Raw genomic sequence first — 13551 nt, forward strand, 5'->3', positions numbered from 1 at the left:
CGCCCGAGGCCGGGTGCCGGCGAGTGGGGCGCCAGGCCGGGGCTGGGGTGCAACCCGAGGCCCTCTCGGCGCCGCCGCGCTCTCGTGGCTGGCAGGTGGGCCGGGGCGCAAAGGCAGCTTTCCCGGGCACAGCCAGCCCCACCCTCGCCCTCCCTCCCCGGGGCCAGGCGCTCCCCGGTGAGGGCCTTCACCTGACTCCTCGCTGCCCCTGGCGCGCAGCGCTCCCCTCCCCTTGGCTCACACCCAGGGGGCCCCCCAGACAGGTGTGGCAAAGACCTGACGGGTCTCTGCCGCGGACAGCTCGTGAATGACACTCAGGTGGTAGCAGCGATGATGATAGTTGAGAAAGGCACGCACCTCTGGTGCATCAATCCCCCCATGACCTCCGCCAGGGTCATGGTCAACCGACACCTAGCAAGGCTTCTTGACTGCTCCCAGCCTCAGTTTCCTTATTTGTGAAACAGTGATAACAACTGCCCCCCGCCGCAAAGGACTGTCCAGTCCTGCTGAGAAGTCACAGAGTACTTAACACAGCGCCTGGCCCAAATGTGCAGGAAGTGTGGCCCTCATTATCAAACCATCTAGGGTGGACAAAAAATCCTTTGAAACTCTAATAACTCCAGGCCCTGGCATGACAGAACTACTGGCTGGCCATAAACGCGGCTGGATTCTGGCTCAAAATAGCCATGTTACACAGGTCTGCCAGCCTGCACCCAGGTTAAATTGTATGCCACCGTGTGCCTGGGTTAGACCCTGGGCCACCGTGCCCCCAGGTTAGGCATGCGCCAGCTGAGAAGGCTGCAGCTGAACAGTAAACAGTGTGACCGTTGAGCCGAAAAGGGGCCCAGACAGCTGGGAAGTTTCAGCGCCACTTTAGAGGGTGCTGGGGGTGAGATCTGAGCCCAGCAGGAGCAGGAAGGAGAAGCAATGAGGTCTCTAGGTGAGGGAGGCAGGATCCCCACTGGGGGTCTGGAGTCCTCAGGCTATACCTTCCCCAGATGTTTTTATTTATAAAATAAGGGTGTTGCTGGGCAAGTTGATCCCCAAAGGCTTTAACTGCTCCAGACCTCAGAGCATATAAGAAACACAGCTTCCTTTGGGCCATCTCTTGTCCCTGCCATGTAAGGACTTCAGTTTTGAAGTGTAACAAGAGACTCTAGGAAAAACTTACTCTTTTTGTTGTTGTTGTTTATTTATTTTGGGGGGGAGAGGCAGAGAGAGAGAACAGAGGATCCAAAGAGGGCTCTGTGCAGACAGCAGAGAGCCTGACGTGGGGTTGAAATCAGGGACCATGAGATCATGACCGGAGCCAAAGTTGGATGCTTAACCGACTGAGCCACTGAGGTGCCCTGGAAAACGTTATTCGTAACGAGGCATCTGTGGGTGGGCTTACAGGGGTCTGTGCATCCTCACAGCTTCTTTTACAATGTGTCCATTTGTGCATTTTTCTTGAGGAGGGCCGACTGCTTCCAATGAGTTCCTTCCTTCACTCGTTCAGCGGATACTAACACTCTTACTGCTCTGCCGCCTGGTTCCACCACGAAGGTAAGAAAAGGGAAAAGACGAAATACAGCAACGGGCCTTGGTCTTCAGGGACGGGGCCTGAAGGGCACCGAGGGACTCAGGTCCAGCCAGCTAACATTGGGGACAGGTGTCAGGGAGGAGCCATGGGTTCAGAAGTACAGGGGTGTGGGGTGGGGGCGGACCTGGGACCTGCAGAACCCTAATTCAGCACAGAGCTTACCCACCCACGGCCCCGTCCCTGCGGCCCAAGGGGCCATGGCCAGGGCTTGCTGACCCCTCTGTGTTGGCCCCGTGGCAACTCTGCCTGGAAACCCTTGTCTTACTTCTCTCTCTTGCCTACCTCCGCAGGGTGCCTCTCACACGAGAGCTCAGCACGGTCAGGGGATGCTTGTGGCAGAAGCGTTGCTATGGAGAAGGCTCCGGAGACAAGCTGACGGCCATGGGGAGAGGGTGCTTAAATCATCTCAGGTGCATCCACACTAGGAAACTGTGCATCTGGAACAGAATGAGGGCCTGATGTGTACATACACTGTCAGGCACCAGAAACAGTGCGAGGGAGAGAATATTACATGTTTATACACACAGAAACCTTCTGGAAGGATCCACAAGGAACTGTTTGCTATGAGTCCCCTTAGGAGGGACGAGAAATATGAATTTTCATTGTATACCCTTTTACAGTATTTGGATTTTATTTTTTATCTATTTTTATTTTTAAAAGTCTCTTGGGGCGCCCGGGTGGCTCAGTCAGTTAAGCGTCTGACTTTGGTTCAGGTCATGATCTCACAGACTGTGAGTTTGAGCCCCATGTCAGGCTCTGTGCTAACAGCTCAGAGCCTGGAGCCTGTTTCTGATTCTCTGTCTCCCTCTCTCTCTGCCCCTCCCCCAACTCACGCTCTGTTTCTGTCTCAATAATAAATAAACATTAAAAAAAACTCTCTTGGGGCTCCTGGGTGGCTCATTGGCTAAGCCTCCGACTTCGGCTCAGGTCAGATCTCACATTCGTGGGTTCGAGCCCCGTGTCAGGCTCTGCGCTGACAGCTAGCTCAGCCTGGAGCCTGCTTCCAGTTCTGTGTCTCATTCTCTCTCTGCCCCTCCCCCTCTCATGCTCTATCTCTCTCTGTATCAAAAATAAATAAAAATATTAAAAAAAATTTTAAAAGACTATCTTGATTTTATTTTTTAATGTGTGCTTGAATTGCCTTTTCAGTAACTTTTTTAAAAACTTCCTTAAAAATGACTCAAGTCAGGCATTCCCTCTTCCCAAAGCCTTCCCTGCTGCCCGTCCTCCATTCTCCCTGCTCCCTGCTTGCTGCCCCTCTGTCAGCACCCACCCCCGCGCTCTATGGAAGTAGCCTCTTTCCTTGTCAGACTTTCTTACTGGACCAGGAGGTACTGAGGAGTAAAGATCATAGAAGATACGAAACTTGGGGAAAAAGACCATGTGCTGACGCAGGAAGCTGTTGCCCCCTCGAGTTGCTGAGAGTCTAAGAGCTGAGACAAAGGTACAGCTGCAAAGCTCACCTGGATGAGTCTGGGAGGAAGAAGACCCTATCAGGGCTCTGAAGACGGGGAGGAGCACCTGGGAGACCTGGGTTGGGGTCCTCCCTCGGTCTGTTTCAGCCGTGTAGACGTGGGTAAGCCATCGTGCCTCTCTCGGCCTCAGTTGTCCTCATCTGTGAAATGGCCACACAATGATAGCATCAACCTCAGAGGGTGAGCCCCCATGTGTTAAGCACCTAGCTTGCCCCCTGGGAGGGGGTAACATCTGTAGCTGGAGGCTGGGTGCTTGTGGGACCGAGGGATACAAGCAGTTACAGGAACTCCAAATGGTGTCAAAACTCTGGACTTCTTCCAATTTCTGAATCTCCTTTCCCCATACCTCTTAGAAAGGTGAAGGTCGGCTTTGGGGAGGGAACTGGGCTAGGGACTTCCGGTTAGCCTGCTTGCAGCTGAGCTGCTGAATAACAGTCATGACTCTGATTATATTAATGCCATTTCTCATTTATTGAGGATGAACTGTGTGCCAGGCAACATGGCATCTGCCCAACATGCCTCAGCTGATTCGTTCTCCCCCAAGGCCCCCCACTGCGTGAAGCGGGCAACCCTCCCCACCTGGGGTGAAGTATCTCATGTTGTGGGGAAGAGCACCGAGGGCCCGTGCACAGCGTGCACAGCGAGGGGATGGTTGCTGGGTTGGCCTGCTCCAGCCCTGAGCTCGGACCCCCACCCACCTCCGCCCTCGCAGCCTCCCCTCCAGCTGACTCAGCTGGGCCAGGCCCAGGAGCTTCGGGGAGAATTAACAGATTCAGGGAGGAATTTGGGCTGTGCCTCACCATCCCTGCCCCCTCCGAGCTCGAAAAGCTGGACTCCAAGCCATTGCAGCTCTGTGTGCGTGCACATGTGTACACACGTGTGCACGGCACTCGTCTGTGGGCAGGCCGGATAGGGTGGGAGCTGTGTTCTGGCCCGGTGCATCCTCCTCTGGGCAGATGGGATTTGTTTGGTTCCGCGGAGCCCTTGTATGCCAAGTGACTCATCCCCTGCCGACCGGGGGTGGGGGTTCGGGGGAGGGTGTTTGCTTTCTTCGGGTTCGCTTGATGGCTAAACCCACAGAGAGGGCACCTGCATGGCCATCCAGTTCCCTGGCCACCAGGCCACCCTGGGCCCCTGAAGCCTGTGCCCCCTCTGCAGCTGGGCTGGGCTGCTGACTCCCAGGAGGCCACCACCCTCTGAAGGGTCACCCACACCCTCCTTGTTTGCTGTCATTGTTTCCCCAGCAGCTGGAGAGGTGCTCACTCCCTCGCTCGCTGGTTTGGGGTGTTCCTGTGAACCAGTTTGAAACAAGAAGGGCAACATTCTCCCAGCCCCAGAAAGAGGGGTGTGCGGAACCAGCCGCTGTTCCCGACACTCGCCTTCCCCTCCTGCCCTCCCACGGACGGCCACCTCCTGTCTCCGACTGCACCATGTCACCTCGACCTGAGGAGCATTCAAAATTCAGATCCTGGTGTCCCCTGGTTGGGTGGGTGTGGAAGGGCCCGGGAATCTGCATGTTAACACCTCCCCCCAGGTTACTGAAGCAGGTGGCTCCTGGCCACCCTGAGAATCACACTGTGAACAGAAAGACGCACCTCATGCTCCAGCCCTGGTCTACACCCTCCTGGAAAGAGCCCACAGGCTGCAGCTTGAAGCCAAACTGGATTTGAATCCTGGCTCTGCCACATCCACCTGTGTGCCCTTTCAGAGGTGGCGTAACCTTCTGGAACCTTGGTTTCCCCATCTGTAAAATGGGGAAGAGCCACAGTGCCACAGAGCACCCCGCACGGAAGCCCCTCGCCTTCCTGCTCTTCCAGGGGACAAGAGGGGAATGGCCCCACTTCACCCTGTGTTTTGTAACATGTATTTACTTTTCTTGCAGAACAATGCAAGGGATGGAAAATCCAAGCTGGCTCTCTGGCCCAGATGGGCTGACTCACACTCAGTCCTGGGCTGGGGGCCTGGTGAGCTCCCCACAACGTCCCTGGGGCCAGAGGGGAGGCCGGACCCTGGCAGCAGGGGCAGGAGAGGGTCCATGGTGAGTCACCCACTCTGCCTGCCCCTGAGTCATCCCCCAAGAATGTGCCTCTGGCCCCTGCCCGCTGGGGGGCCCCTGGCAGGCTGCCCCATCCTGGCCACCTCCCCACTGCCTGCCCAGCAGCCCCACCCTGCTGCCCTCCCAGAGAGCCGCTATCCGATGACCATCCTGCCAGCCCTCTCTGGATGCAGGTGTGTGCCTGTAACAGCCTTGTCTGTTGTCCAACTATTGCAACAGCTCCTGACAGTGGTGAGTACTGGCCGCTCTGAGGCCCTGGTGCCCCCCAGCAGCCCTGGCCCTTCCACCTGACCCAGCCACGAGCGCTTAACCCTTGGCAATGCAGGGGACCTCCCAGCCCCTGCCTCGCCCACAGGCTGGCACCCACTATGACCCAGCTGTACTCCCGCCTCAGTCCATCTTGCAAATCCAGGCCTCATCCTGAACCCTGGATTGCTTTCCAGTGCAACCTGCTCCCTCCCTCCAGACACCTCATTGCCAGGCTGTCAGGGCCTCCCTGTGAGGAGGTCACGCCGTCAGGGCAGAGAGCGGAGCTGGGTGGGACAGGACAGGCTCTGCCAGGCCTGGGATCCCCGCAGGACAGGCTGCCCAGCCCCACCCCAAACTTCTGTCCTAAACGCCCAGCCTTTCTTCCTTCCGCCCTGCCTTTCAGGGCCCTGCCAGGGCTCACGCTGCCCAGACCAGTAGGGCTGCATTTCTGGGGCCAGTGTCCAGGGTGTGACAGCCCCTGGGAATGGCCAGGTCAGAAGGTCAGAACCCCCCTTCCCTCCAGAGCCCGGGGCCTAAGGGATGGATCAGCTAGGCCACAAGGGGCAGAACGCAAAATCCAGTCAGGTTTTAGCTTGAGGCCAAGCTGGGTTTGAATCCTGACCCTGCCATGTACCCAGCTATGTGGCCCTGGGGAAAAGTCTTCACTTCCCTGAACCTCAGTTTCCCCACCTGCAAAGTGGGAATATTCTGGCACCTGCTCCATAGGGTCTTGAAAAGATTCAGTGAAGAAGACATGTAATAATAACAATCACAAGTTTTGCTGAACATTGACCATGTGCTAGGCCATGAGCTAAGTGCTTGCGTTAGGGGCTGGCCTGTGTATTCCAGCTTAATTGAGGTGTGACAGACATACAACTAAGTGTATATATTTACAGTGTACCAACCAGTGGGCTTTGACACCGGCACCCAACAGGAAAACCACGGCCACAACAAAGATGATGAACTGGCCGTCCGCCTCTCCCACCTTCAGACATGGAAACCAAGGGTCTGAGATGTTAAGGGCCTGCCCAAGGTGGTCAGGAGGGGGCTCAGGATTTGAGCCCTGCAATCTGAGGGGGTCTGGGGGGCTCAGTCAGGTAAGTGTACAACTTCCACTCAGGTCATGATCTCGAGGTTCGTGAGTTGGGGCCCCGCATCGGGCTCTATGCCCACAGCTCAGAGCCTACAGCCTGCTTCAGGTTGTGTCTCCTCTCTCTGCCCCTCTACCACTCGCACTCAGTCTCTCTCTCTCTCAAAAATAAACATTAAAAGTAAATAAATAAACGCTGCGGTCTGAGCCAGCACCTTTGTCCCCCACCTCTGCCACCATTCAGCAGGGTGCCTGGCCCAGTGTAGGTGCTCAGTGTCCTTGTTGGATGAAGGAATGCATGAATGAGAGGGTGAACACACGACAGTGTTCACAGGGAAGGACCAACCAGAGGTGAGTCGGTCCTGAGTCAGGACTGTGGTAAAGAGAAGGTGTTTGGATGAACAGAAAGTGTTCATTCATCAACTATTTATTGAGCGCCTACTATGTGACAAGGCCGGTTTTAGGCACTCAGGATATGCAGTCAAGTAGAACATACGCCGGTTCCCGTCCTCAGGGAGTTAGCTGCAGAGGGGTGGGGATGGGGGATGGCGTGAGTTTAACTCCACCTGTGTGTGGATGGTGTCACCTGTCCTGTGTACCCCATGATGGAGCACCCCACCCCAGACAGACAACTGTGGAGCCGGGGCCTGGAGGTACTGTGAGAAAAGCAGTCAGACCCGAGGCTGAGGGTGGTCAGAGCCCCCGCAAGGAAGGGGAGGGAGACCCTTACTTGCAGGGACCCCCGTGCTTTCATCATACTGCCTCCCAAGCATCCGTGATGTTTCCAGAAATATCAGGCTCCCCTTCACCCCTCAGGGGAGGATCTTGACTTGTTGCCTCCACATTGCCTCCTACACATCGACCCATCCATTTATTCAGCACCTATTGTATACCCAGCCCACGGAATACAGCAGCTAACGGTATAATCCACACATTCCCAGCCTGAGAAGGGAAAGAGACAGATAAATGATAAGATGGACAGGACATTGGGTGGAGGAGGACAGACACTTGGGGCGGGGGGACCTCACAGGAGGGAAACGTAGGGTGCATTAAGTGAAAAAAGGAAGAGACCCACTGTGGGTTCCATTTTTGCCACTTGTGGTGTCAAATAGAGCAGATCCTCTGTCTCCCTCCTGCCTGCCTAGGTCTGAGTCTGCTGGGCTCTTTGTCCGCTCTCTCTGCTGAGGTCTAACATTCCTGCCAGGGAGCTGGGTGGCAGGGCCCCCATGCGCTGCCTCCCAGGCCATTCTCTGGTCACTGGCTCAGGCTTAATCCCTTGCCTGGGCCCAGGCCTCGGGGACTGATGAGTCAACACCAGTTGGCTCTGGACAAACACCTCCCCCTTCGACTACCCCCTTCAGTCCATCCTGTTCCCTGGAAAGGGCCCAGCCTCTGCTGGTCCAGGGGCGACTCTGGAGAAGCTGTGTCCAATGGAACTTCCCGAGATGATGGAAATGTTCCATATACGTGGGAGGCACAAGCCACATGTGGCCCTTGGACACTTAAAATAAGGCCAGTGCGAGTGAATTTTTAGTTTTATTGTTCATATTTATTATCATTTCTATAAATATATGATATGTTAATATCCATGCAGTTAAGTTAAGCAACGGCATGTAGTTGGTGGCTATGGCTCTGAGTGGCTCTGGAGAGTCAGATTGGGTCCAGGTACGGAGGAAGAGTGGACAGCCAGGACTGGCTTTCTCCCCAGGCATCTGGGGCCTCAGAGACGGAACTGGGTATGGGGGGGGGGTCCCTTAGAGTCTGCTCTGTTGGTGGGGCCAAGCTAGGTTTTGGTGCCTGTGGCTAACCTTCCACCTGTCCAGCTCCTTGGTGTGGCCCCAGTCTGGCAGGCAGAATCGTGACGTGAGCCAAGTCCTTGATATTGGGGTGCCCAGCTCCAGCTCCATGGTCCAGCCTCTCTCAGATCTGACTGACCTTATCACAGCCCCACCGTGCCCTCTCCCCGTCCCTGCTCCCCACCTGCACTCTTCCAGAGGAACCTAGCATGAAGGGTTGGCAGTGTTACACCTAATTTGCTGAAAGGAGATGGGAATGCCTCCAAACCAGAGGAGTCGGAGGCCAGAGCTGTCTCGCTCCTGGTCCCCCAACCAGACTTGGGGGCAGAGCCTTTACTTTTCCAGTGACATCAGGCCACAGAAGCAAGGGGCAAGGAGAATGCAATGGGAGAAGCAAACCAACCGAAGGTGTAGCCACAAAGTGGGCCCTACCGTGAGCTTAATGGTAGCCCCCCAAAAAGAGAAGTCTAAGTCCCAACCCCCTGCCACCTAGGAATGTGATCTTATTTGGAAAATGTTCTTTATAGACGTAATTAAGTTAGGGATCTCAGGGTGAGATTGTCCTGGATTTAGGGCTGGCCATGCATCCGATGACAGGCATCCTTATAAGAGAAAAGCAGAGGGAGATTTGTGACAGGAAGACACAGGAGAAGCGAAGGCCACGCAATGATGGGTGGAGCCAGAGGCGGAGAGACGGAGAGACGTGCTCCCATGACCCAGGCAGGTGACACGAGTCAAGGGAGGTAGGCAGGCACTAGGAGATGGAGAAGGCACGGAAATGGATTCTTCCTTCAGAGATTCCAGAAGGAGTGAACCCTGGTGACATCCTGACATTAGCCTAGGGAGACTGACTTCACATTTCTGATCTCCAGAATTGTAAGATAATAAGTTCATGGGTTTTTAATTCATTTTTTAAAGTTTATTTGTTTTGAGACAGACAGAGACAGTGCAAGTGGGGGGAAGGGCAGAGAGAGAGGGAGACACAGAATCCTAAGCAGCCTCCGTGCTGCCAGTGCAGAGCCTGACACAGGGTTCAAACTCACGAAACTGCGAGATCATGACCTGAGCAGAAACCAAGAGTCAGTTGCTTAACTGACTGAGCCACCCAGGCTCCCCAGTTTGTGGGTTTTTAAAAGTGTATGGTATGGGCGCCTGGGTGGCTCAGTCGGTTGAGCGCCTGACATCGGCTCAGGTCATGCTCTCACAGTTTGTGAGTTTGAGCCCCGAATTGGGCTCTGTGCTGACAGCTCAGAGCCTGGAGCCTGCTTCCGATTCTATGTGTCCCCTCTCTCTCTGCCCCTCCCCTGCTCATGATCTGTCTTTCTCTGTCTCTCAAAAATAAAGAAATGTTAAAAAATTTTTTTTAAATAATAAAAGTGTGTGTAATTGATAGAGCAGTAGTAGTGGGAAATTAACACAGAAGTTTCCATCTTTCCTGCCCCACGAGGGGACTTTGTGCTGCCATCAAGGTAACTTGGGGCCCGAGGAAGGTCATGAGTGAAGGCAGGAGGGTGGGGGCTGGGGGCACGGCCACCCTGGACACCCTCCCATCTTACCTACCCAAAGCTCAGGGCAGCAGGCAGGTGGCCGCCCAAGGCCAAGGGGGCGATGCCGCCCCGGGGGGAGCTTCTTACATGATTCTCCTGGACTCCTTTGTGGTGTGGCCAGGTAGTTAGTGTCAGAATCGAGTGGAGTTGTAGGACACCCAGTTGGGGTCCAGAGATTTGGAGAACTGGTTGTTGTTGTGCAGAAAACCCCCCACGCATTTGGTGTCAGAAGTGTTGTGACTAAAAACAGTTCAGCCAAACCGACACCTGCCACCATGTGGAGGAATCACGGAGACGTCATGCTCGGTGAAGGAAGCCAGGCACAGAAGGCCATGTTGTGTATGATTCCATTTATAAGCAATGTGCAGAACAGGTGACTCCATAGAGACATAAAGCAAATCGGTGGTTGCCAGGGTAGGTTAGTGGGGGCGGGGAATGAGGAATGACTGCTAAAAGTTACGGGATTTCTTTCTGGGGTGATGAAAATGTTCTAAAAATTGGTGGTGATTGTTGCACCATTCTGTGAATATATTAAAAACCACGGGCTTGTACACTGTAAGTGGGTGTGCTACATGGAGCAAAAAATACGTTCTAATAAAGCATAGTGATCCCTTCCCTGTCCTGCACCCTCTCAAAGAAATTCCATGGAAAATGCTCCTTCTCTCCTAATTGACATGATTTACCCCTAACGTTTTTTTATTTTTCCAATGTGGTTTCTTTTTAAGAAAATGTTTTCTAAATGTTTATTTATAAATAAATAAATATTTATTTATTGAGAGAGAGAGAAAATGCACGTGCAAGCAGGGGAGGAGCAGAGAGAGGGAGAGAAAGAATCCCAAGCAGACTCTGCACTGTCAACACAGAGCCTGATGTGGATCTCAAACCCACAAACTGTGAGATCATGATCTGAGCCAAAATCAAGAGTCAGGCGCTTAAGTGACCGAGCCACCCAGGCACCCCTCCAATTTGATTTCTTGAATTATTATGGTCAGATATACAAGATATAAAACTTACAGGGGTGTCTGGGTGGCTCAGCTGGTTAAGCGTCTGACTCTTGATCTTGGCTCAGATCATGATCTCCCTGTTCTTGGGTTCAAGCCTCTCTCTCTGTGTCTCTCTCTCAAAATAAATGAACTTAAAAAACCCCAGAAAACCCACAAGACACCTTACATTTTACTAACTGGAATTAAAATAAAAACTTGGAAGAAAAGGTACCATTTTAATCATTTTTAATCGTACGTTTCAGCGGCATTAAGTACATTCCCGAAGTTGTGCTGCCCACCATCTATTCCCACAACCTTCTCATCCGGCAAAACTGAAACTCCGTCCCCATTAAACATTAACTCCCTGTGCTCCCTTCTCCACCCCCACACTGACCTTCCACTTTCTGTCTGTATGAGTTTGAGGACTCTGGGCACTTCATATAATTGGAATCAAACAGTATTTGTCCTTTTGTGACTGGTTTCTTTCACGGAGCATTACGTCTTCAAGGTTCATCCACATTGTAGCATGTGGCAGAATTCTCTTCCTTTTTAAGGCCTAACAATGTCCATATTACCGCCTTTTATTATTTTAAGTTTATGCCTTATTTTGAGAAAGAGAAGGAGGCTGGAGAGAGGATCCCAAGCAGGCTGCAAGCTATCAGCACAGAGCCCCAGGCAGGGCTCGGTCCTATGAACGGTAAGATCATGGCCTGAGCTGAAATCAAGAGTCGGTTGCTTAACCGACTGAGCCACCCAGATGCCCCCATGTGACCCCCACTATAAAGGAGGGGACACTGTTGCAGGGACCCTACAAGGTATCAGGGCCAGAACTCATACCCAGGCCGACCTGACTCCAGCACCCACTGCTCGCCACTCTGCCACCCAGCCCACGCTGACTCCCAGTGCGCCCTACCTTTGCTCCCTCTCCCTGCCCTCCTCACCGAAAGCTCGTGGGGCTCAGGCATCCTTTTACTCACCTTTGGACCTTGACCCTACCTGCAGGGCATGTTGGAGCCCAAAGCTAGTGTGGAAGTGACCAGAGCTGGGGGTGGGGCTGGAGGGCCTAGGTGGGCAGGGCCTGGCTGCGTAGCCTCCAGAATCAGGCCCCTCCAGACTCAGCCTCTCGTTCCATCAAAGCTGCCCAATGACAGAGACCCTTGCAAAGAGTTCTGTAGGTTACAACCTGCACACCTGTACATGGCGGCCCTGTGGCCCTTGAGATTCCCCAACCCAGAAGGTTCCTGAAATCCACTCTGAGGAGGGAGAAGGACCTTAGAGGCAGCCCCAGGACAAATGAGATGTGGTGTAGAAAGCAGATTGGGGATGGGCAGGGGCTGAGGGAGGGAGAGAGGAGGAGTGACCACTTGAGGGGCTGATGAAAATGTTCTGGAACTAGATAGTGGTGGATAGTTGCACAACCTTGTGAATGTACTAAAAACCACTGAATTGTACACTTAAAAATGGTTTTATGTTATGTGGATTTACCACAATAAAAAAAAGCCCCACCTTCTCCAGCTTCAGCATCGCCCCAGGCCCTTATGTATCCCAGGGCCCAGATCAAGGGCCACTTGGGTCCCCACAGGGGTCTGGATCTTGGACCCTCTCACTCCCAGTCCCCTTTCTCGCCCCATCTGTTTTTGGTTTCTTACTGAGCTATTCAACTGAGGACACTTCCCTGTAGGATGCATTCTGAGGACATCTGCATTTGCGCCCAGTGTTTTTTACTCAAACAAATGCATTACTAATGGTTGAATTTCCTGTGGCAGTGGCCTGTGGGACACATCCTCAGAGTGGTGGGGTGCTTTCTGGAGTCTTCAAAAATTACCTCACCAAAAGGCGGCTTTGGTAGGAAGCAGCAGATAGAGTCATGGAATCAGTCTCTCCTTCTAATGCCTCCTTAGCATCTTTGCAATTCAGGCTGGAAAACGGTGTCTTCTGGGTAATTCAGCCTACAGTACCAGGCAGAAGAAGGCATGGGAAAACCTGAATCCTGGATCTGAATTCCTGAGTAGCTGTGTGATCTTGAGCAAGTTACTCAATTTCTCTGTGTCAAAGTTTCCTTATCTTTAAAAGAAAGATGAAAATAGCTTTGATCTCAAAAGTTCTTTTAAAAAAATTAGAAGGGTGCCTGGCTGGCTCTGAGCTTGTGACTCTTGATCTTGTGGTCCTGAGTTCAAGCCTTCCCACCCCAGCCTTGGATGTAGAGATTACTTAAATAAATAAATAAAACTTAAAAAAAATTAAACAATTAGGTGATAGGCATAGAACATAACCATTAACCATTTGAACTTAACACTAACCACTTGGATGTGTACAATTCGGTGGCATTTGGTGCAACCACCACCTCTATGGAGTTCCAACACATTTCCATCACTACAAGGGTTGTTTCTGAAGATTATATGTTTGTAAAGCCTTAGAACAGCGCCTGGAACAGCCCATATCAACTAAGTGCTCAGTAGATGGTCGGAATAATTAGGAATAGAACGTGCTCACAACAGTAACACGTGCTGGGCAGTGCTATTATTAATTAATTCCCTTCCTTTGAGCTGGAGGAGGAAGGAGTTGGGTTCTCACTCCATTTTGGGTCGCCTTGAGCTCTCCTCCGTACCCACCCGGCTGTCTGTCGTCCCCGCCCCCGGCCCCAAATCCCTTGCTCACCGCCTGGAGGCAGGGGAGGCTCTCCTGGTAGCGAGGAAACCTATGGTCTCCCCCGCAGTCTCAGGGCCTCCCCTCTGCTCCTGTGGCTCTTCCTGGCCCGCTCCCTGCATCTCCC

At 53.1% G+C, this 13551-nt stretch overlaps 1 long non-coding RNA gene across 1 annotated transcript; it reads left to right on the plus strand.

Annotated features, from left to right (window-relative positions):
• Positions 1-59: 59 nt before the first annotated feature.
• Positions 60-2254, plus strand: LOC115300275. The gene is made up of 3 exons (XR_003912577.1): positions 60-95; positions 1455-1545; positions 1873-2254. It is a non-coding gene; the product is annotated as an uncharacterized LOC115300275 (long non-coding RNA).
• The last annotated feature ends 11297 nt before the right edge of the window (positions 2255-13551 follow it).

This window comes from Suricata suricatta, chromosome 8 (assembly GCF_006229205.1).
Source record: "Suricata suricatta isolate VVHF042 chromosome 8, meerkat_22Aug2017_6uvM2_HiC, whole genome shotgun sequence".
Lineage (NCBI taxonomy): Eukaryota > Metazoa > Chordata > Mammalia > Carnivora > Herpestidae > Suricata > Suricata suricatta.